This window comes from Tachypleus tridentatus, chromosome 7, assembly GCF_004210375.1.
Source record: "Tachypleus tridentatus isolate NWPU-2018 chromosome 7, ASM421037v1, whole genome shotgun sequence".
Taxonomy (NCBI): domain Eukaryota; kingdom Metazoa; phylum Arthropoda; class Merostomata; order Xiphosura; family Limulidae; genus Tachypleus; species Tachypleus tridentatus.
Window position 1 is genome coordinate 14,383,405 of NC_134831.1, and position 24,915 is coordinate 14,408,319.

Genomic DNA, 24,915 nt, shown 5'->3' on the forward strand with positions numbered 1-24,915 from the left:
TCAATAAGATGTTTCATAGTGAAAATTTCTTGAGATTAGAATTACAACTAGTAGGAATTTTAAGACTGAAGCCTCAAACAGCAGGCTTATTAAAGTCTTTCTCATATAGGTTCTTACTCTGAAACCGGGTAGTAGGAATGTCAATGTTTTAAAATTAATTTTAAACTTACATTGTCAATACGTAAGTTTACAGCTGTTTCAGACTCGCTACTTGACAATTAATTAAAACGTCGTTTGAAATATTTCTAGTTAGCATTGCCTGTGGAAATCACAGGGAACGTGTGTGTTTAGGTGTTATGACGGCTATTCAATACACGAGATTTAATGCATCCGTATATGTTCTGTGTTCTAGATATTTCGATTTCCTTCATCTGTTTAAAATAATAATAAAAAAGTTGTATTTAAATTAATGCAAGTTACCCATTAAAAGAAACGTACCTTGCCTTTTGAAACGCTTGTCGATGTCCGAGTCACCTTTAGTAACAAAGATCAGTAAAACGAACAGCAAAACTGAGAACCATGATTTCATTGCTGCCAAGAAAAAAAGATGTTTTAATAATTAAACAAGAAATAGTATAACCAACAATTATATTTACTGAAACAAGAATATTTTAAGGCTGTTATTTAATTAATTACTTCTGCAATAATATTTTAATTATTTCTAATTTATTCTTATGGTTTGTTCTCGATACCTCAGAGAAGGCTTTAGAAATTATAGCGCTCAACATTCAAGAACAGATCTTCGCTTTGGCCACAGTGCAGGTAGTTTCATTGTAAAACATACACAGAGTTAATTAAGTACGTTGTATTAAAAATACTTGGGACATGCAAGTAACATGATAACCACAGCCAACATGTTTTTTTGTTTTTTTTACGTATGTAATGTGGTGTCACCGAAACTAATCGCTTTTAGGAAGTGTGTGTAACAACCTTTCCCGAAACAATATATTCATTCACTCAAATTATAAAGATGTGTTAAGACCAACAATTTAAAATTTTCCACTTAAAGACAATGAAAAAATAATAATATGCATCAACTTGGGGCATAAAGACCACCCAGAACGAGAGCTGAAACAAGTCGCACATTACCTATAATAAGCAAAATGAGGCGTCTAAATGCGTTAAGGAACAACGAGCGTAAAAGGCCAGTTCCCGTGCTCTATGCAAAGGTACACAACATGATAATGAAAAATTTCCACCTATAAACAATGCTAAGAGAATATGGATTTATAGATATAAAGCTTCCATTCATACCTCTTGTTGCGATGGTTGAACAAGAGATATGACTGGAAGCCTTATCTCTACAAACAATGCCAACAGGATACGGGTTCATAGAGATAAGGCTTCTATTCATACCTCTTGTTCAACCATCGCATACTTCAAGTAGCTGAAGAAAGAAATGAGTGTTACTGTCCTCGTACAATAGTTGAATTATGGAAAGAATATAGATGTGAATGATGTGCTTTGGGTATGAAAACTTTACTATTAACTCTTGTACCACGGAAACTATGTTGAAAAGATATTGTAAAGATGTATCAGATAGGGCATAAGCGGAAGCAGTGGATTGGACCGTAACAATGAGGTAAAGCTCTGAATAGTTTTAACGTAACGTAATTATACAATTGTAGAGAAGTAAATTAAAAACAAAAAAAGCGTTGCCAGTACAGGGCAATCAGATAAATGAAGGCACTGATTGTAATATTATAATATGGTTAATGGTATACATTACTAATACAGTCACAAGTCTCGCGTATCATAAGATATTAGAACTACTTAATTAAAATGAGTGTTTAGTCTTACAATGTACTTCATCTAAGACTATTTACCGTTTCCATACAAGTATTGGTTTGGTTTGTTTTGAATTTCGCGCAAAGCTACACAAGGGTTATCTGCGCTAGCTGTCCCTAATTGTGCAGTATAAGACTACAGGGAAGGCAGCTAGTCATCATCACCCACCACTAACTCTTGGGTTACTATTTTACCAAAGAATAGTGGGAATGACCGTAACATTATAACGCCCCCACGACTGAAAGGGCGAGCATATTTGGTGTGATGGGGATTAGAACCCTCGGATTACGAGTCGAGTGTCTTAACCACATGCAAGGCCTGCATACAAATGAAGAAAGACTGATGCTTATCCTTTAAATTTAAATAAACTGTCTTTATTCTTCTAACAGGACTAGATATTGACCTAAATATAACAAGTTTTATAAAGTTGTATGTTTGGGTATTGACAATCTTGAGAACTGGAATACCAACTTCAAGAAAAGTTTTATTTTCCATTCAACAACGTAATTATTAAATATTTTGCTTTGATTTTTGTCATTCTTAATATTTGATACAACAAGAAAGATTTATTATTACAAATTACGGTGTCTTATTCTATTCAATAGAATACTTTTATCGTGTTTCATTAACTCTATTTTTCCCAAACTTCATTTCAGTTCAAAAATGAGCTTTCTTGGTGCGATATTGCACATTTACAACGTAATTATATGAAACAGTTAACCAAAGATGAAATTTCAAAATAAAGTACGTTATGGACGATATCCTGTTTAAGTCTAATTGCAAGTTATATTTTAATATTGAATGGAAATATCACACTCAAATGATATAATGTTGATACAATTCTCAATAAGTGTTATATAAAAATATAAAACTTACTAAAGATGTGGTTCATCAGAGAGGTTATTCATCAAATCTGTAATACTTAAATACGCCCCCACCAGAAGAAGTAACAACTTAACCTACGCTTCACATTACTGTTAGCCCGGCATGACCAGGTGGTTAAGACACTCGACTCGTAATCTGAGGGTCACGGGTTCTAATCCCCGTCACACCAAAAATGCTCGCCCTTTCAGCCGTGGGGCGTTATAATGTCACGGCTAGTCCCTCTGTTCGTTGATAAAAGAGTAGCCCAAGAGTTGGCATTAGAGTGGTGATGACTAGCTGCCTTCCCTCTAGTCTCACGCTACTAAATTAGGGACGGCTAGTGCAGATAGCTTTCGTGTAGCTTTGAGCGAAATTCAAAACAAAACAAACCACACACTGTTACATGACCGTTTTCCTTAATATGAATAATACGCACTTTCGGACGAACTTACCTAACTGATAACGTAATGATGAATAACCTTAACTTGGATGTAAAGGTCATGTGTCTCGTAGATGTAGAATTCAGACCGAGTCAGTTCGCGGAATCATGGGTAAAGTGCTTTATTCCAGTTATTACACTAACCTCAATCAACGACTACTGTTACTGTCAAACTAGATAGAATGAATTACTTCTACTTACCCATACCTTTCTGTTGGTGCTTATAACACTGTTCAGAACTAGGAATAATAATAATTGACAATCTGCTCTTGCCTTACACGTTCTCTAACAGGTCCGAATCTATTGATTTTCATAGATAAACTAATTTCACAACGTTTTAGTTAAGGAGGACATTTACTTACCTCGAAAGAAGGGGAATTACCGAATGGATGTTGTACACGTACGTATCTGGTTCCAAACAGCCAATAGAAAAGTTGCATTTATAGTTGAAACAGACAGTTACGAGACCACTTCTCTACCTTCACTTTCCGTGTATTTGATTACCTTTTTGAATGAACATAAACTTCTAATAATAAATTATCTTTCGGTATGTCTCTGGAAATGGAGCATCACGATTTAGCCGTACAACATACACATGTTTATCGCAAGATTAAGGAACGTAAACTAAAGGTGTGACCAGATTAAATATGTTAACTGAAGGAATGGCTAGATTAAAGGACGTTAACTAAAGGTATGACCAAATTAAAGGACGTCAACTAAAGGTATGACAAGATTAAATACGTTAATTAAAGGTATGACCAGATTAAAGGACGTTAACTACAGTTATGATGAGATTAAATACGTTAATTAAAAACACATTACAAAATTAAATACGTTATGACCTAAAGGATGTTAACTAAATGGCCAGATTAAAGGACGTAAACTAAAGATATGACAAGATTAAATATGTTAACTAAAGGTATGCCGAGAATAAAGAACGTTAACTAAAGACATTGCAAAAATCAAAATGCTAAACACAATACGTACAATGTAACGTTTAAATATATCTGAAGAATTATAATGATTTACATTTTCAAATAATTTAAACATGAGGAACGTTTAGAATGACATGGTACATTGTCTAGTAGTGATAATAAAATATTCAATTAAAGTTAACTATCTTTACAGAAAGTGTCGAGCTTGCAATAGCCATCTAGCACGTGAAGAAATGCCATGACACATCGATTTGTTATTAATGATACAACATTAAAAAGTAGCTGTTGTTATATAAAGAAAACATGTACTCAATAATGCTACATCTAGAAGTAGCTATTGTTATATAAAGAAAACATGTATTCAATAATGCTACATCTAGAAGTAGCTATTGTTATATAAAGAAAACATGTACTCAATAATGCTACATCTAGAAGTAGCTATTGTTATATAAAAAAATATCTACTCAATAATGCTACATTTAGAAGTAGCTATTGTTATATAAAGAAACCATGTATTCAATAACGCTACATCTAGAAGTAGCTATTGTTATATAAAGAAAACATGTATTCAATAATGCTACATCTAGAAGTAGCTATTGTTATATAAAGAAAACATGTACTCAATAATGCTACATCTAGAAGTAGCTATTGTTATATAAAAAAAATATCTACTCAATAATGCTACATTTAGAAGTAGCTATTGTTATATAAAGAAACCATGTATTCAATAACGCTACATCTAGAAGTAGCTATTGTTATATAAAGAAAACATGTATTCAATAATGCTACATCTAGAAGTAGCTATTGTTATATAAAGAAACCATGTATTCAATAATGCTACATCTAGAAGTAGCTATTGTTATATAAAGAAACCATGTATTCAATAATGCTACATCTAGAAGTAGCTATTGTTATATAAAGAAACCATGTATTCAATAATGCTACATCTAGAAGTAGCTATTGTTATATAAAGAAAACATGTATTCAATAATGCTACATCTAGAAGTAGCTATTGTTATATAAAGAAAACATGTATTCAATAATGCTACATCTAGAAGTAGCTATTGTTATATAAAGAAAACATGTACTCAATAATGCTACATCTAGAAGTAGCTATTGTTATATAAAGAAAACATGTACTCAATAATGCTACATCTAGAAGTAGCTATTGTTATATAAAGAAAACATGTACTCAATAATGCTACATCTAGAGTAGCTATTGCTACTCAATAATGCTACATTTAGAAGTAGCTATTGTTATATAAAGAAACCATGTATTCAATAATGCTACATCTAGAAGTAGCTATTGTTATATAAAGAAAACATGTATTCAATAATGCTACATCTAGAAGTAGCTATTGTTATATAAAGAAAACAATAATGCTATCTAGAAGTAGCTATTGTTATATAAAGAAAATGTATTCAATAATGCTACATCTAGAAGTAGCTATTGTTATATAAAGAAAACATGTATTCAATAATGCTACATCTAGAAGTAGCTATTGTTATATAAAGAAAACATGTACTCAATAATGCTACATCTAGAAGTAGCTATTGTTATATAAAGAAAACATGTATTCAATAATGCTACATCTAGAAGTAGCTATTGTTATATAAAGAAAACATGTATTCAATAATGCTACATCTAGAAGTAGCTATTGTTATATAAAGAAACCATGTATTCAATAATGCTACATCTAGAAGTAGCTATTGTTATATAAAGAAACCATGTATTACATTTAGAAGTAGCTATTGTTATATAAAGAAACCATGTATTCAATAATGCTACATCTAGAAGTAGCTATTGTTATATAAAGAAAACATGTATTCAATAATGCTACATCTAGAAGTAGCTATTGTTATATAAAGAAAACATGTATTCAATAATGCTACATCTAGAAGTAGCTATTGTTATATAAAGAAACCATGTATTCAATAATGCTACATCTAGAAGTAGCTATTGTTATATAAAGAAAACATGTACGCATACAATAGATTTAAATGAGTATTCCTTTTTTTGAAGATTGGTGATTTAAAACGTTATTACAGTATAATTTGTGATGATAACATTTAAATGGGACCAATCGTTCAACTAAAACGGTTTTAGTAACCAACAATGCATATAGATAAGTTACACGACTAATAACCGGAAAAAAATCTTGGTATTGGTGAGTATTATGTTTCACCACAGAGTAACTGTTTAATGTGACCTTTTCTCACCTATAACGAGGTTAATTATTCGCCTAATATATGTTCGAACAAACAGCATTTATTTGACGTGTTTTTACAGAAGGCAAAAGGTGACCTTGAAAAGTACAAAATAAACCAAGATATTTGACGATACATCCTGGTACTGATAAGCTGTGATACTTTTTACTTAGTGAGACGGGAGAAGCCATTATTGTATGAGAAAACTGGCAAATACTTGAAAGTGACAACTCAACTTTTCGGTCTTATACCGACAGGAATAAGATGTAAATATATGTTTAAGAGCAAAGGTTACCTGTTGTTTTGCAAGAACCTTCTGGTGTCTCGGGGACTTTATCTTACACCTTATTTCTCAAATGGGTTTTTCCGAGTTGTATAAGAAAATTATTTACTAATTCTTTAATACAATAAATATACAACTAGAAAAGAAAATTAAAATTTTAACGAAAAGTAAGGATCGTTTATGCAATAGAAAGCACACAAACAGGTAAAGTGATATGAGCCAGACAGATTTTTTAAAGCGATATTTATTGTGAGTTTTATAGCTAAATGAAGCAATCTAAATTTGCCAACTAAAGCAAGAATTAAAAATCGTTTCAAAATTTATTCAACTAGTATCACTTTATTAGTTTATATAGTTTTCAGTGCTTCAACAATCCCTACTTTCTATTAACTTTTTTACTGTTTATTTGTTCAGTTTTTATTTTTCTATGAAGTGGACGAAATATCTGGTTGCTATAACTTTTACAAGAACTGAAACCACAATCACTAATTTGTAAAATGTAATCATTATTTTGACTGAAAATAAGGGAACAAAGCTACCAAAGTAGGTATTAAATTTTATAATTTTAGGATTGTGATTTTAATTATTATTTAATTACTTTTTGTAACAGGACCTCTATTTAATTTCAAAATTCTTAATTTTTAATAATCTTGTATGTTTCCTTTTTATGTTATGTCTGTACAAAGCATATACTTTATCTTTAGAAACTATCGCATGTCTATCTATTGACGTATTGCCATATGTTGGGTTTAATTGGAATTAAAAGATATTTACGTACATGTATGGCGAGTTTAGAATTTATATAAAAGGTCTGTATATATTTATCGGAATATCAAAAGAGGGATACCCACAGACCAAAGAGGTAAGCTGGAGAAATATTGTAGCAATAGATCGAGCCGTCTTGGGGCTAGGCTCGCTGAGTTGATCAGGCGGGTAGGTATTAGACCAAAAAGTTTCCGTTTTAGAAATTTTTGAATTGTTATACCGGAAATGTTAGCGATATTTTAAGCGTATTATTAGAAGACATGTAAATATAACATGTCGTAACCAGTAATCTGAATTGTTGCGTGAATCTTTGGAAGTTTTGGCGATCCCTACTATTAAGTCTTACCGTAACTATAATATCTACAAAGACATGCGCAACAATACATTATAACTAAAACAGACATCTTAATTTTCATTGTGCATGTTTTGATTTAAAATATTAATGAATTTATTTCTTTCCACCGCCAGTTACACAGCTGTTTATTCGAAGAAGAAATATTGGCTATTTGTACAGATGTATGAAAACTCGCATCAAATATTAGTGATTTGTACATACGTATTGAAACTAGCATCAAATATTAGTGATTTGTACATACGTATTGAAACTAGCATCAAATATTCACTATTTGCACACATGAATAGAATCCAGCTTCAAATGTTGGCTATTTGTACATATGTAGGTAAAGTGTTATCAAATATTTACTATTTGTGCATATGTATGCGAATTAGTATCAAATATTGGCTTTATGTATAGATCTCTGCACATTGTCGTCTTTTGCCAACGAATAATGAGATTAACTATAACACCCTCACAGCTTAAAGAGTAAGCATGTTCACTGTGGCGGGGATTCAAACCAGTGACCCTCTGATAAGAGTTGGGCGTCGTACCATGCTAGACCATTATTATCTGTTGATTATCAAGAACCATGATGAATTGTAAGATGAATGCTAACGTCGAGTCAGAGCTGATTAAAGATGCTGATTTCTTTTGTATGTCTGTGCTGTGTTTAAGGAACGTTGTTTCCTTATTGGAAAGCTTTATGTTTGTTTACAAATTAATTCTTATTTCGTACTTTCATTAATATAGCACACGATGTTTTTCAGTGATTGACTCCTTGGCAATTGTCGTGTTCTGTTTTTTTCACTTTTAGAATAATAAGGTACTTGTATAAGAAGCGTTATGTTTTGTAACATAAAAAAAGTAAAAGAATCATGACTTGAATGTGAAATCTACAGGGTAATGAGCCATTTTACCGTAGCTTCTGTCTTCTATAAAACAATTTCCAGTTTTCCACGTTTCGTCTAAATTTTCAGATATCTTATTTTCCTTGTACAATATCACAACAACTCAGCGAGTGGAGATTCGTCATTCCAAATGTTGTGAAGATTTTTAAATTTGTACGTATTTTTCCAAGTCATCTCCTCAACCTTATAGATCCTAAAACTGGGGTTGCTGCCTTTTGAAGCCAAGGAATGGAAATGAACCTGGTACAAGTTTAACCTTTGTGAGTTATAAAGCAAAGGGATGAAACATACAGTGACTATTTCACCTTTTTAAAATGTTAATAAACAGAGCTGAAGCATAATGTGCGTGGTTTGTCCTTCTAAGTTATGTTGTATTAGAGTTAAAGTATAAAGCACACGAATAATTATTCTAAGGTATACTCTGATAGAAAAAAAGTATAAAGCACACGTATAATCTTTCTAAGGTACTCTAATAGAGTTAAAGCAAACGGTGCCTGTCCCTGTACTCTGACAGTACTTAATGTTGTGTATTACTCTGACAGTACTTAATGTTGTGTATTACTCCGACAGTACTTAATGTTGTGTATTACTCCGACAATACTTAATGTTGTAGATTACTCTAACAGTACTTAATGTTGTAGATTACTCTAACAGTACTTAATGTTGTGTATTACTCTGACAGTACTTAATGTTGTGTATTATTTTGACAGTACTTAATGTTGTGTATTACTCTGACAATACTTAATGTTGTGTATTACTCTGACAGTACTTAATGTTGTGTATTACTCTGACAGTACTTAATGTTGTGTATCACTCTGACAGTACTTAATGTTGTGTATCACTCTGACAGTACTTAATGTTGTGTATTATTTTGACAGTACTTAATGTTGAGTATTACTCATGTTTAAAATTTAATTTAATAATATTTTTAAATATTGGGAAATATTTCTATTTTAGTGAGGTTTCATTTAACCTTACAGTTAACTCTTAGAAAATAAAAAGAGATATAGGTCACTCTTAAAAGTTAATTTTATTGTTTCTTTTAAAGGACTGATATTCATCTATAAGATTTCTTTCAACAAAATATTAATAACTAAATAACAGACATTGTTTTCCCGTAATAATATGATTATATTTCTGTAATGAGGAAGAACCATTTGAAAATAATTGATTCCGATAAAGATAAAAGGAATTTTTGTTACATTTAATTTGATTCTAGTAAAAATAACAAAAAATTCTATAACATTGAAATCAGGATGGTTCCCCTAAATATAACAAAAATTATATAACATTGTAATTAGTTGATTTTGTAAAGATGAGATATTTGTTCTGCATATATATCGTTCGTTATTCGAACAAATAAATAAAATTTAAAATATCTTATTTGCCAACGTTAATGATATCATGTCAGATATCAAAGAATTAACTATTACTTAATAATTATATGTAAACAAATTGCTTTGAAATGTGTTTGTCAGGTCTTCCTAATTTTATTTAGATTCAAGTTATTTTCTTCCGTGAATTCATTTTGATAACAATTGATGTGATGTAACTTGTGTCCAATGAAATCTATATAAATACGAAAATTAAATGAGCTACAGAAAAACTGTAAAATTTCTAATTTTTATTGAACATAAGAAATTACAATTATAAATTCCAAAGTAAAATTGAATTTTAAATCAAAATCTATTAACATATAAAAATTGTTTCCATAAAAACGTTTCTCCAAATCATAACGTGAAGGTTCGCACACACAGGTACACCAATTATGTTAACAGCATAAGTTTTGGTTCACAATCGTTTTTAAAGTACATTTTTGTATTTCATTAAATTAGTAAGTGAAATAAAAGAGGTGAAAACCATTTTATTACGTATTACAGTACTGCATAAATCACGTTAGTGACAGAAAGAACAAACTCTAATATAAATGAAAATAAAAATTTCAACTCCATCAAGGACATAAAACGCTGGCACATAAAACTTCCGATTATTTATAACAAAAGATTAACTTCTAAAGAATCACTTCCATATTCAATACGTGTATAAACTTTACGAACAAAATATTTAGAGCAGTATAAACACTGTAAGGATTAATTTTAATTGAAAGTTTAGAACACATATGAAAATGTCATACGTACCTAAATTTTTATTACGTTACTAGAAATCCAAATGGAACGTAAATAAAATCTTTAAATTAAAAAAAAAAGAACTGTTAATATTTATGAAAAAAATCTGAAGCATATAACACATTACTGATTTGTAATGTCTTGACGTAAGTATATTTAAAAAATTGTAGAAGTAACTGAACATTTGTTGGTCCTAAACATCGAAAAGAAAATTAATACTGAATGTAAAGTAATGATGAAAAACATTCACAGTTTTACTAGTATATGTAAATATACTAAACAACAATAACGACACATGTCCTCAGCAGATGTAACTAGCAGTATGTACAACAATTAATCTGTGGAGGAAGTACACGAAATTTTGATAAACAATGGCTGTTGTTTCCAAACTGTCTGCAGTATTTATGAAGTTCTATTTGTTATACTTAAACGTTTTAAAGGGAAGAAATAAAAGACAGAAAGGGCAGTTTATTTTTAAATATCTGAACCAAATTTGAAAATATTGTCAATTGCATCAATGTTAAGACTATGTTTGAAGAACTAAACATTATGATCGTGTGTAATGTTCGTTATTTTGACCACTGTTATATGTCCAGCTTCATTACGTAAACCAACTAATAACATTTTTCAAATGGCGTTGGTCTTGATCCAGCCTAAAACTTCAGCGACTTTAGTGTAAACTCCTGGATAGCCGGGTTCAGCACATCGAAATCCCCACGATACAACACCAATCACAGACCAACGGTTATTTGATCCTTCAATCATAAGGGGACCTCCGGAATCACCCTAAAGTAAAAAAAAGTTGACAATAACATCGTCTGTCTTCTAATAATTGGCTGTTGTAAGAGGAAAGTGACCAATGGATGAAAACATTACTGGTTTGTTCACCAATAATTTATCTAGTAACTTGATTTTCTGGGGTTAGCCATGGGCTACAATAATGCCATTTACTGTCTCTCAACTAAAGATTACGCTTGGTTTGTCGAATATTTCGCATAGCACTACACAACTGTTATATATACTAGTTGTCCCTAATTTAACAGTGATAGATAAGAGAGAAAACAGCTAGTCAAAACTAACTACTGCTAACTAAAAGTAGGCTAACTGGAATTTGTTTCGTGTCACCATGTATGCATTTTCTTTTAATAAAACATTTTGCGAAATACGCTACATTACTGATATAGACTAATTTGGAAGGAATTCTAAACTCTTCATCAGTAACACTTAGACGACAGTAAACTGCAGATAAAGACAGAAACGCCTCTAGCGGTCAAACACTAAACACATGACATTATTTAATGTTTTGTTTGTTTGTTTGTTTTTGAATTTCACGCAAAGCTACATGAGAGCTATCTGCGCTAGTTGTCCCTAATTTAGCAGTATGAGACTAGAGAGAAGACAGCTACTTATCACTACCCACCGCCAACTTTTGGGCTACTCTTTTACCAAAGAATAGTGGGAACGGGAACTCGAACCTGCGACCTTAAGATTACGAGCCGAGTGCCTTTAGATGTTTTCACCGTTGTTTGTACTTAGTAAGGAAATCTTTATCAGTTTGATGTTACTATAAGACTACCAGTAGGAAAGAAAACTGGACTCTGTACAATGTATAATTTTATGTTTGTTAAAAAAGTTTAAATAATACCTGACAAGAGTCCTCCTCGTGCTCTGGGGAACTAGCACACAAGAAAACGTTGGTGATGTTCTGGACTTTGTAAACATCGCTACATTTACTAAGATCCCAAACTGAAAGAGTTACTTGACGTAACACGCTACTGGAGTTACCACCTGTGGATAAGAAGAAAAAAAACTGAACAGGTTGTCACTTGAACAACTAAGAACTTTCATATTTCGTTTACTTTGATGTAGTATTCACCTAAAAGTTGACCTTAATTCGTAAGAAGGTTTGGTTTGTTTTGAATTTCGCGCAAAGCTATACGAAGGCTATCTGCGCTAGCCGTTCCTAATTTAGGAGTGTAAAAGTACGACAATCCACCGCCCACGCTTCGGCTACTCTTTTACCAACGAATATCGGGATTGATCATCACATTTTAACACCCGCACGGGTGAAAGGGCAAGACTGTTTGGTGTGATAGGGATTCGAAGCCGAGACCTTCAGATTATGAGTAGAGCGCCCTAACCACCTATCCATGCCGGGCTGGGAGTGTGCGTTTACCAAAATAGGAGTTTATAAAGTTAATATGAACAAACATAAGCCAGAAGAACTTTGTATTGGGCTTTTTACATTGACTCAAATATGAGATCTGTCATAAATAAAAAAACCAATTTTTAAAAGTAAATTTAGAATCCCTTATACACAAGAATAAGATGTGTGTTTTTTATGCGAACATTCAGGCCCCATACTTAACGTGAAGAAATAACGAAAATGTACTTCCTTTCAAAGTTAAGTAGAAAGAAAAAAGTTTCATAATTTTATAACATGTAAACACTGTTTAAACAGTTCGCTTTACGCTTAGTAGGTATCAAAAGTAGGATATATAATGACCGTAATGAGTTAACCATTATACAAGGTTAGCTTGCTTCCTTGTATTTTGGATTTCGTGCAAAGCTACATGAGGGCTATCTGTGCTAGCCGTCCCTAATGTAGCAATGCAAGGCTAGAGGGAAGGCAGTTAGTCATCACCACCCACCGCCAACGCTTGGGCTATTCATTTACCAACGAATAGTGGGATTGACCGTCAAACTATAACGCACCCACTGCTGAGAGGACGAGCATGTTTGGTGTGACGGGGATTCGAGTCCGCGACCTTGAGATTACGAATAGAGCGACCTAGGAGATGGATCAAATTAGCAGTAACTAAATACGGACATGAGAATCTTTTCTAGTAATAGGCTCAGAAATTTATTAAAACACGTAATAACGATTTAGTAGGCACAACAGAAGACCCACTTCAGAAAGGGATTCACTCACCATAGGCTGTGGTGCCCCAGCCTGTAACCGTGCCCAGTTTTCCAGTGTAATCATCTGTAACTGCGGGCAAACAGATTGGACGAATATAGGTATTATATTGGACGGGGCGACCAAGTTTCAGAAGACAGGCATCGTAATGGTGAGTTCTTGGATTGTAGTTCGGGTGAACTTTGACCTCCACCACTTCCACATCTTCGTGGATTCCGTCGTCCGTTTGGCTAAAGTCGTATTCGCCCAGTCGTACTTTTATTTCCTTAGCTGCTAATCTGAAAGTTATCGAACTCTAATGAATTTTATAGCTCAGTATTTAACTCTGAATAACATATGTTCTGTGACGTTTCGTTATACCTATAGACAGTAACCGAAACTTGTATTTATCTCATTCGTGATTAAACAGCACGTAATATAACTTGGCCGAACGAAACGTTCCTAGCTTTCAGGTTTTGTTGCAAATATACATTTTATTTTTACAATTATAATTTTTCACAATCGGTGAACAAAGATAAGCAGTGATATTTGAATGGTGTTTGGACTTACAAGTTGAACTGGAACTAGTTTCCTGGAAACGAAACAATCTGAATTTTTGTTCTTGCTCTATGTTTGACAGGTCAAGCAAGAAGCTTAGATGTAGCTTTAAAATACCACTCCTTGAAAGGTGAATTTCTGTGTTTAGCTGGTGTTGTGAAATCACACTAACAAATCTTTCCTTATACTTGACGACGAGCAACCCACTTGAAATAAAAATGTATCTCAGAACGACTGATATGGGTATTAACACTTTTACTGAAAAGAAGAGAACAACGTTTCGACTTCCTTGGTCATCTTCAAGTTAAAAAAGAAAGAGTTTGCAAGTGACCGTTGCCGGACATGTCTTAGAGACGAGAGTATAAATGGGTATGAGATTGTAGGGGTGCTGCAGTTGGGTGTTAGGTTATTAATTAGTACAGCAACAAAGGTGTTCGTTTATTTTGGTTTAAATTTGGTTTTAGTTGCTATATAAGTAGGGCTTCTCTGATTTGCGTTTGTTTATATTTGTTTCCCTACTTAGTATCTGGGTGTTTTCTATGATTATGTTGTATTTATTTGATTTGCAGTGTTCAAAAACATGTGAAGTTGTTTTGTTTTTTGTGTATGTTCTTTAAATCTGGTTTTCATTTTTCTGCTTGTTTCTCCAATATAGAATTTGTGGCAGTTGTTGCATTGTATTTTATAAATTATGTTAAGGTTGTGTTTGTCAGTGTAGTTTTTACATAGTATGGACTTTTGTTTTGTACCTGGGTTTTGAATAAATTTGGTGTTTACTGGAATGTTGTGTTTTGTTATAAGTTTTTCCAAATGTTGGTTATTTTTTTGCTTATGTCGGGAACATATGGTATGCAGTAGTGTAAGGTTTTGTAGTTTGTTGTATCTTGAGATTTATTGGTGTTTGTTTGTTGTTGGTCTATGTGTGTGCGTATAATGTTTTCCACAGTTTTTTGAGGAAATTTGTTGATGTTCATGAAGTGTTGTTTTATTTTGTTTATTTCATCGTTAATTTTATCAGGTGAACATAGTTTTGTGGCTGTGTTTATTTGGTTTCTTAATATGTTGAGTTTTTGTTTTGTTTCATGTGCTGAGTCCCAGGGAATGTATAATCCATTATGGGGGATTTTTCTGTGGATTTTTGGTTTTAACTGTATGTCAGTTCTTGTGATCTTGAGGTTCAGAAATGCTATTTGGTTAGTTTTTTTCTTGTTCACAAGTGAACAACGTAATGTTGAGGTTATCGAGTTAACGCGAATAAAAAAAACTAAGTGTGTGTTCTGTAGATGTGGATCTAACAACTGTGTCATCAACATACCTGTACCAGTATAGTGGTAGGTGTAAGGCTGAACTGATCGCTTGAGATGCAATATGTGTCATAAATGTTGGTTAGAACATCTTTCCTTAGCTACTGTTATGAAATAACGTAAAAATATTATATTTTTCGTACTTACCCTTCTGTGCAGTGGGCAGCGGTCAAGACGTATAGTTTATTTATGAGCACTCCCCCACAGAATTGACCAGAGAAATCAACCGGTCCTCGAAGGAGAGCAGCCTACACATTGAAATACAAGCACAGATTAACAGCAGCGAACAACAGTAAATAATTTAAATGACACTTGGAAAACTGAGTTGAAACCACGTTAACAAATTAATATATGTAGCCAAGTAACAGTGATAGCAAAGTTCCTATTTAACAGAGAGTTTTTCTCCATTCGTCTTAATACAAGGTTAAATGTGATCTACTTGATACAAGTTGGTATGTACTTGAAATTCTCGACACACATGATACCTATTAAAGTCATTGAAAACTCACACCATGATCTGTATCACTATGAGTTGTAGGCAAAGATTTATATAAACATCTACAACCTGCGTGTTGAATTCTAACATATTTATTAGGTGCTTCACTGATCTTCAACTATTAGCAACTGTAGTTAACTGTGTATCATATAAAGATATATGGAAAAAAATTAACTAAAAGGAAATCATTTCCTTAATGCCGCATCTGTGGCATGGCATAGTAATTGCAAACAACAGAGTTATAATCATACTATAATGGAACTTTTGCTTATATGATACTGAAAAAACTCTTATTATATAATTATACGATGTGAAACCCCCAGCTTCGCGAAATGTTAATCCTGTGTGCAAGTATATTTGCAACAAGGGGTTAAGGTTTTCCCGTTTCGCCTCCGTTTCTCGTCATTGAGACCTTTATTTTCTCCATTTTCAGGGTGCAGATGTTACGTCATAAATACGTCACACTAGAGCGTAATGCACTAGTGCCATGGGTAATTGGTTACTAATAATAAACCTTTAAATAAATTACGTCTGGTATATTTAATATAAGAGTATGAACTTGTAATTCACAAACCACAAAAATCACTAGTAAAGTAAATATTTTGCTATTTTGAAATTTAACAATACTTATAAATATTACACAGTTAACTCAGTAAACACGAGTGTAAATAAAAAAAAAAAATAGTTATTAAGCTTCTGTTAATTGATTTATATATACGTATGTATGGGTAAAGAGCCAGTAAACTTTTATATATATGCCTAAAGAACCAGTAAAATTTATGTTCTCACCATCTTCTGATGAATTATTTAAAATGTTATCCACTGATTAATCTGAAAAAGCTTTAGTAACTCACCATTTTTAAAAAATCTAGATTTTACCATTTCAGTATGTCCGAACTACTCACCATCCACCTCCAATCATTTGGGTCAGCACGGACACCTCCAACTATTCTGGTTTTAAAACTTTGACCACAATCTGCAAGATATATGTAACTTATCAAAAATATAATGCCGTGTTTTTCAATATTCTATAAACGTGTTTTTATTTAAATAAAAAACTTCTTTTCGTAATACTAAATAACAAATAATATTTAGCTCAGTTTTTAACATTTATCAGAAATCTAAACTTCTTAGAATACATACTGCAAAGTTCTGCCAATCGGATCTCAGTCGATATTATTTTTGATAAATAGTCTGCACTATCACCTAAGCCTAAATAGCAATTAGCTACAATTTTTCCATTACCATATATTAATTAGTTTATTTTCTATGTTACGATTTCTAAACTGTTGCCGTCTTCAGAGAAGTCATGAAAAGGATTGTTTTCTGCGACAACAGAAATTGGGGCTCGATAACACTGTGCAATATCCATTAGTTCAGATTTTCCCCTTTTAACACTAGAATCAACCATACAAATATTTTCAAGAGGAGTAAAAGTGTTTCAGTGGTTGTTTTGGTTAGTTCGTTAAATTTTAGTCGCTCATAGAACGGATCTGAATTTGTTTTGTTTTCGTATAACCTTTTAACTCATAGCCCTGCCATCTCTCGACCGATGTGAGATATAATTATAGTTTTAGGCTCAGAAAGTGAAGCCCTTTCGATTGATGTATTTAACCATGCTCAAGATAGATTAGTTTATTCTAATTCTGTCTAAAAAACATTCAATTTGAGGCTAGAGTAGGAAAGATCCTGATGAATAATAGAATTAAATCGGGTATAAGCGCGCCCACGCTTGATGTTGCTTGCGCATAAAAATATAGCCAATAAAAAGAAAGAAAAAAGGTCTTAAAGATTAATTTACCCTAATCCTGTCTAAAAGAATTTCAAGTGTTGCGGCTGTTGAGTATTTCAGATTTTTTAAGTTCGGCGGATATAAAAGGCTTCTTTTGTCTTTCTTTTTCTTGTTCATACAGCATTAATTTTGTATTAATATATTTTATTCTATGTTTTAATGCTCTGGAATGATATGTTATTACAGATAAGTCGCTAAGACTGAATCTCGTATATCTACTATACTCCAAAATACTTACTTTTGTTGGTCCTATTGTTTTCCAGTTTATCGAAGTGAACCTACACAGAGATGTCGTGAGAGGTAATTTAGCTTTGGATGGTTTCTGTATGTAATTAATTCGATCTTATTGTGTTATGGTTTGTGTATACAGTTCTGACATTAAGCGGTTTATGTATGTTTTCAAAGAAACTTCTGACGTGTGGGAAAATGGCTGTACGTCTGTAATTTTCTTTACCTTATTTTTGGTGTGTATGGTGTTGGAGCGGTTTGGTTTATAGTTGAGATATATATACCCATGTATGTAGGCTTCCAAGTATAAGACTTATGTGTTGTAGTAACCATCGTGTCTAATAATGGGTATCTTATTCTTGAGTCTCACAAATACTTCATTCTTTAACGACTATGAATTCGCCAGGTACCATGGCATCATGATTATGGCATCATCAGGTACCATGGTCGTTAATGAACGACATATTTTTAAATGTACTATTCTATTTGTTTTGTTTTTCCTTCAGCTCTGAGTAATGGATTTTCAAGTATTGACAGTTTCAGGTATCAATTTCATCTTTTTGTTTACTATTTATATTGTGATTTTTATTGCAGAATTTTTGTTTGGTAGGTATTATTTCACGAATCCTCAAATATTGTTTTTACTGTATACCAATACATGGTACCAATGTATCGTCAAAATACAGCGAGAGATATACCTAAATCTTTGGGATCATTGATCATATCGATTAGCACATGTATGCATCAAGTGCCGTTCACGTTGACATTGATGGGCGACAATATTTGGCTAACTTTATAAACATACTAACTAATCTCAGAAAAGTTTCTTGCACACTGGAAAAGGTCTATTATTTTTCCCTGCAATCATCAGACTTTGATGTAGTTTTTCCTTTGAATAAACCTAATGAACTAAACTAATTGTATAAATATTACTTACCTTCATCAAAGGGACTTTCGATGACTGGTGAGGGCACTGGTTGTGTAGTAGGAGGTGGTGGGGGTGGAGGTTGGATTGGAGTGTCTCCAAAATGTGAGTCAGGACAACAAACTCCAATGTATGTGCCTTTGATAAAACATAAATGACGATAAAAGCTATTGTAGTTTTTGAATATTTCTCGTCGTAAGCAGTGTTGAATGTAGCGACAATGACCTGGTTGACGTTTAGGAGTCCGACAGAACTGGAACTTGTCAGTAGAACTAGCAGATGGATTAAATATGGTCGAGCGACTCACAGCCACTGGAAAGATTTTATCACGTGGCATTATGTGTTGAACCCAGTCGAGGGCCTCTTCTTCATCAATACTACCACCACCATCATCCTCTTCAGGTTTATTCGAATGACCTGGTGGGAATGGTCTTCCATGCCCACCTCCTGCATGACCCGGTGGGGTAAACTCACCAGGTTTTTTTTTCTGTTGTCCTGGGGGAATGCCCCCATGACCCGGAGGTATTCTCCTTCTATTATTAAATGACCCACTGTCTCCACCTTGTGAATAATCACTGGGATGTGACGAAGAAAACCGTCCTCGACCACGCCCTGCAAAATTGTACAATAAGGAAAGTTTTTGTTGTTTGAAGTTAAGCCCAAAGCTCTGCCCACCAGGGGTATCGAAACCTAGATTTTAGCGTTGTAAGTCCGCAGACATTCCACTGTGGGTCCGATAAGGAAAGAAAAATATGAAACACTTTGCTAAAAAGATTGTAACTATGTCTTAAGTGTGTGCACATATATGTACAAACATATACTCTTCCACACATACAAGTGTTCTCCGGTGGGACAGCGGTAAGTCGACGGACTTACGACACTAAAATCTGTGATTGGCTTCATGCGATGGACACAGCAGATAGTCTAATGTGGCTGTGCTCTAAAACACCCAAACCCCGTGTAAGTTTACACCGAGTTTCCACGCGAAATATTAAATTAAAAAAATTTTTACCATTCACATAAATAACATAAAATTATCTTAATTTTTTCCACGCGTCCAATATCTATTTTTCCTTTCATTTAAAACTTTTAGAAGTAGGCAAAAATGTCATTCGATTTCTATACAGTTAAAACTTCGTTAACAATTTCTAAATAGGTATAAATGAAGATATTTTCTGTTTTATGTACAATTCATAGAATTGACCAATGAAGACCATCAGGAGATTAAGAAATTTCTGTTATTTCATGTATTTAGTTGTTAGTTTGTTTCTTTGGATATAATCAAGTACAAAGCTACACAATAGGTTATCTGTGCCCACGAAGAGGATCGACACCCAATTTTTAACACTTTTTTTAACACTGGCTTACTGAACACCTTACCCAGTCCTTTAAAGACACCTTCAGTTCATACTCATATAACTACATTTGAAATAACCCAAATAAAATAAGTTTTGTCGACAAATTCATTGTTCTCTACTAGGACACATCACACTTTCTACGTCTTCTGATGTGATTATTTGGTACAAATGTTTCTGTGTTTATTTTATTGTAGAGCTGCCCGACAGGTTATCTGTGCTCTATCCAACACATATTATATCGTTGTAAGTCTGTAAACATACCGCTGACCCACATTCATTCCCGTCCTCGAAAAGTTGTAATCGATTATATTGTGACACTTATTTTGTAAAAAAACAAAACAAAAAACAGTGCTCCACGGTTTTTCAGCGGCAGTCTTGAGGTCTTGCAGTGCTAAATTTGAAGTTCGATCCCTTTCTGGCACAGCTTGTTGAACACGAAACAGTCTTCATAAATGTAAATAATAATAAAAATATTATATTTATCTATCATTAACAACTGCCCCCGCTAGTGCAGCGGTATGTCTTCGGATTTCAACACTAAAATCAGGTGTTCGATTCCCCTCGGTGGGCTCAGCAGGTAGCCCGATGTGACTTTGCTAAAAGAAAAACACACATAAAACACACTTTCATAACTTACCCTTATCTTAGATTATATGCGAAGCAAAATGAATGTGGGAAAAACCAACAATAACAAGTAGAAAACAAATGAGAGCAAAGTTCGTAACACCGTATTTTGTAAAATAAAAAGAGAGAGATTTTAACTACACAAAGATTATAACTTACCTTTTCCCATTCTCTTCACTCTGTGTAGCTCATCATCACTGTTGGACAAGGATAACAATGTCAGAAGAATAATAATACATACGTGGTACCGTAACATTGTATTTGAGAACAGATACAAGATGTAGTCGTAGCGTTGTGGAGCTTAATTATCTGTAAAATCAAAATAATAAACCTTATCAGTCCCAGTTAACGTGCAACCTTCTACAGACGTTGGTATTCCATGAAATCTTAGAAACAGATTACCATACAGAGAAGCATCTGAATGACCAGTCTTCACAACTTAGATAAAGGTAAATAAAAGCTACCACTGAAAAAAAAATTCTTTTCTCAAAACTCGTTCCTCGAAAGCAATTCCCAACTGAAGAGCAGTATGTTCTTCCTAAACACAACCTGTTTAAATTCTACCTTTATTATTGTTATTAAATAATTATTATTATTACTATACTATTTTTTTAATGTTGTTTAAAAGAAAGAAACAATATTTCACCTCCAAAGTTCTAAACCTCATTCAACTATTTTCAAGCTTGTTTGAGAATAAAAAAAAACAAACCTGTTGAAGACTTGACCGAAACTTCAGAACAGGTTTTAAATAACAAAATCGAAACGACTTGACGCTGTTATGGTTAGCTGATATTATAATACATTAACCGAGCAAAAGTTCGTACCATAACAGCAGTGAAATTTGCATGTAATATTTTTGTCTACAGTTTTGTTTTACTTTATATTCTATACAATCTTCTTTTTTAACAATAAGTCATATTGATTTCAGTTATCGACGTCTACGCATTTTGACTTAGAATCAATTAAAATAATACTTACCTTTTGTGACCTAAAAATGCTCGTACTTTACTATCTAAATGCGCATGCACGCCCGCTTCATTTGTTTTAATGAATGTTAAGTATACTTTAGTAGATATTTTGCGCAACAACATATTAAAAGCTTATGAAAGTTTTCAAAAAGGTCTAATGTCAAGTAGTAACATAATATTAAGTGTATTTATTGACTTTATTATGTACGGTGAAGTTCATGTTTAACTAAACTAAGGCAAAATAACGTATACAAGTTTGTTTTATTTTGAATTTCGCGCAAAGCTAAACGAGGGCTACACCCTAATTTAGCGGTGTAAGGCTAGAGGGAAGGCAACTAGTTATCACCACCCACCGCCAACTCTCGTACTACTCTTTTACCAACGAATAGTGGGATTAACCGTCACATTATAACACACCAACAGCTGAAATGGCGAGCATGTTTGGTTTAACGAGGATGTATACAAGTTAGAGTGTAGTTGATAAAAGCTTAACCAATGTTACGTCTAAGACAAGTGGACTTCGGTATCTGCGATTAGAATTCGCTTGTATTATTCTAGAATGTATTCAAAGAAGCACTGTTGTAATAATGATATTCACTTGAGCGCAAATTATTTTTGCGGCTCTCTGCCAGTTTTAATATATTAAGCTAGCAAGAGGTCACACTATGCTAGGCACTTCTTTTCTGACAACAAAACATATAAAAATCATTCTGTGAATATACAGTTATATAAAACAAAAGTATGTAGCTATTTAAATGTTAATTACCATAAAGAAACTAATTAAAATAAGAAGTAAACTATTAATACTTGCCTAAAGATGGATGCTACGATAAAATATCTTTGACTTTGGGCCTTAGTGGTTTAAAAAACAAACAATAAACCTTGGACTACGAAGCGAATGTCTTAAGCAACTGTTAGAACCAGTGTACTTATTTCAAGTGTTCGTAATGAAATTTAGCAGTGAATTAAATAAAGTCCTTTATTCGATATCCCAAAGGCAATAACTACTAAGTCCTGTAGGATTCCCCTTTTGATAAGGTGTCTGAGCTTTAAAAAAAACAACAAAAACTATGCGATGTGACGCAACAAACCTGATTCTGATGATGATAGCCATATAGTTTTAATGTCTAAGTTTATGAGTAAGAAGTTAACGATACGTTCAGCGCCAAACCGAATTGGCTATCGACAGAGATTAATTCTGTTTTTAGAGAGAAATAAAAAATTCTAATTGGTGGTTTGTGTTTTCGAAGATAACAGTTTAAAAGACACTGAATCTCTTATTAAGGACGGACAATGGTGGCTTGTTTGTTTGATGTTAAACACAAAGCAACATAACAGGCAATATGTGCTCTGCTCACCATGAGTAGCGATAAACACGGTTGTTGTTAGCGTTGTAATCGGCCCGGCTTGTGAGATGGGTTAAGGTGTTCGACTCGTAATCTGAGGGTCGCGGATTCGAATCCCCGTCGCACCCAACATGCTCGCCCTTTCAGTCATGGGGGCGTTATAATGTGACGGTCAATCACACTATTCGTAGGTAAAAGAGTAGCCCAAGAATTAGCGATGGATGGTGATGACTAACTGCCTTCCCTCTAGTCGTACACTGCTAAATTAGGGACAGCTAACGCAGATAGCCCTTGAGTAGCTTTGTGCGAAATTCCAAACAAGCAAACAAAAGCATTGTAAGTCTGCAGATTTATCGCTGTACCTTTGGAGGTTGGGGGAGAAGGCGAGGGAAGTTTGTTTTGAACTTCGCGCAAAGCTACACGAGGGCTATCTGTGCTAGCCGTCCCTAATTTAGCAGTGTACGACTAGAGGGAAGGCAGTTAGTCATTACCATCCACCGCTAATTATTGGGCTACTCTTTTACCTACGAATAGTGTGATTGACCGTCACATTATAACGCCCCCATGACTGAAAAGGCGAGCATGTTTGGTGTGGCGAGGGAAGAACGAAAGTTATTACTTCAGCCAAATTCGAATTCACAATACAACCGAGACAGTATTAAAACATTATCATTATGGTGTTCCTGCCTTTAAACAGTAAATTGTTAAACAAGTACCGGATCTGAGACCCGGATAATTCGATAGAAAATTCAGCAGTAATAGGCAAAAAATATTTTACATTGTTAATTGAACTGTATTTACAAATTACAAATTTCTACCCCATCAACGCATTATAAAATAAACGTTTCGTACACTCAGTGTTAGAAAAGAAGACATGATCTGTTTAACAAACTGTTTTACAATGTTTTCTGTTTATACTCTTTTTCTGTCAAAAGCTGGGTTATACTTAAGACTAGAAAAGAATAAAACACTAAATGTTGTATACAACTTTCTTCAGTTTTAGATACCTTTTGTTTTCACAGGTTATTTGTTCATATACCTCAATTTGATATTTTTTTATTTTCAATATCTGATTCTACTGCGCATATTGCATCTAATACTCCACATGTAGTAGACATAACGGAACCTGTACTTTGGCCTTCTTTAGGCCTAAGTATAGGATTCGAAACGTCGTCTTCTTTTCATTGAACAAGCAGGCGCAACACATTAAAGTTCTCAACTGTAATATAACACATTTAGGATTTATTCTGCAAACTCACTGACTACGAAACAAGTTTTGCTGAAACACCTCAGCGCTAAGCTCTGATAATAACATCTCGCAAGTGACTTTTATATCGTTCAGTGTGAGCTATCTTTAACCTACAACTTTGAATAATTTATGCTATTAATTTACCAAAAATTAATCTAGTAAGAGTTACCAGCAAAATCGGCAACTTTGTCCAGAATTTCTTACTTCGTTAAGTTTTTAGTTCAACGTACAGAAATAATATTCTTGCATGCCCCTCAAAACAGAGTACCTGTAAGATTTAGGCCTCGCCCCAACCAGTAAACGTAGAAACCTTGGCAAAACCTTTTTATCGCAAGACTGAATTCAAGGTTAAAACAGCACCTTCCAGAAGAAAGTCTGTAAGTATCACTTTCGCTCAGTTTGTTAAAAACAATTAATTTAGTTATGTGTTTTTGTTATACATATTTTGTAAACATTTTTCCTCGCATTACTTATTTAAAATGACGTACCTGAAAATATCCGAATGTGAGTGAGAA

The 24,915-nt window shown here is 33.3% G+C and overlaps 1 pseudogene across 1 annotated transcript in view; it reads right to left on the reverse strand.

The window, feature by feature from the left end:
* LOC143254930 (transmembrane protease serine 9-like) overlaps positions 1-22,799 on the reverse strand; it is a 68,420-nt pseudogene extending 45,621 nt beyond the window's left edge. Inside the window, exons 1-10 of the transcript XR_013030374.1 lie at positions 22,617-22,799; positions 20,997-21,146; positions 18,868-19,467; positions 16,816-16,886; positions 15,562-15,662; positions 13,586-13,851; positions 12,299-12,441; positions 11,283-11,439; positions 3,293-3,364; positions 439-531 (exon numbers count right to left, since the gene is read on the reverse strand). The product of XR_013030374.1 is annotated as a transmembrane protease serine 9-like (transcript). The remainder of the gene's footprint in view (positions 1-438; positions 532-3,292; positions 3,365-11,282; positions 11,440-12,298; positions 12,442-13,585; positions 13,852-15,561; positions 15,663-16,815; positions 16,887-18,867; positions 19,468-20,996; positions 21,147-22,616) is intronic.
* Positions 22,800-24,915: the final 2,116 nt, after the last annotated feature.